This window comes from Asparagus officinalis, unplaced genomic scaffold (assembly GCF_001876935.1).
Source record: "Asparagus officinalis unplaced genomic scaffold, Aspof.V1 AsparagusV1_Un77, whole genome shotgun sequence".
Classification (NCBI taxonomy): Eukaryota; Viridiplantae; Streptophyta; class Magnoliopsida; order Asparagales; family Asparagaceae; genus Asparagus; species Asparagus officinalis.
Window position 1 is genome coordinate 1,442 of NW_017972343.1, and position 337 is coordinate 1,778.

The window sequence follows — 337 nt, forward strand, 5'->3', positions numbered from 1 at the left end:
CTGGACGCGCCACTGTTTGTACATACCATAAGTTTGTATTATAGGGCTCCAATTGCTCAGCTAAACCCTACATTGTTTTCATGAGTCACCATGCAGAACATTTTGATTCCCCATTATATGTCACAAACTCATAAGCTTCTTACTTCACTTAAGCAATCTTGGTTCCTAATGAGTCATGATGCACAACAGCCTAATTCCTTATTCTATTTCAAAAGCTTCTAAGTTTATGTATCCATCAATAAATAGCATTTTCCAACAGAATTAAAAATCCAAAAAAAAATCATTACCAGGCTGTTCCTCCACCTTCGGCCAGAGGAAATCGACCTTAGTAGAAAGG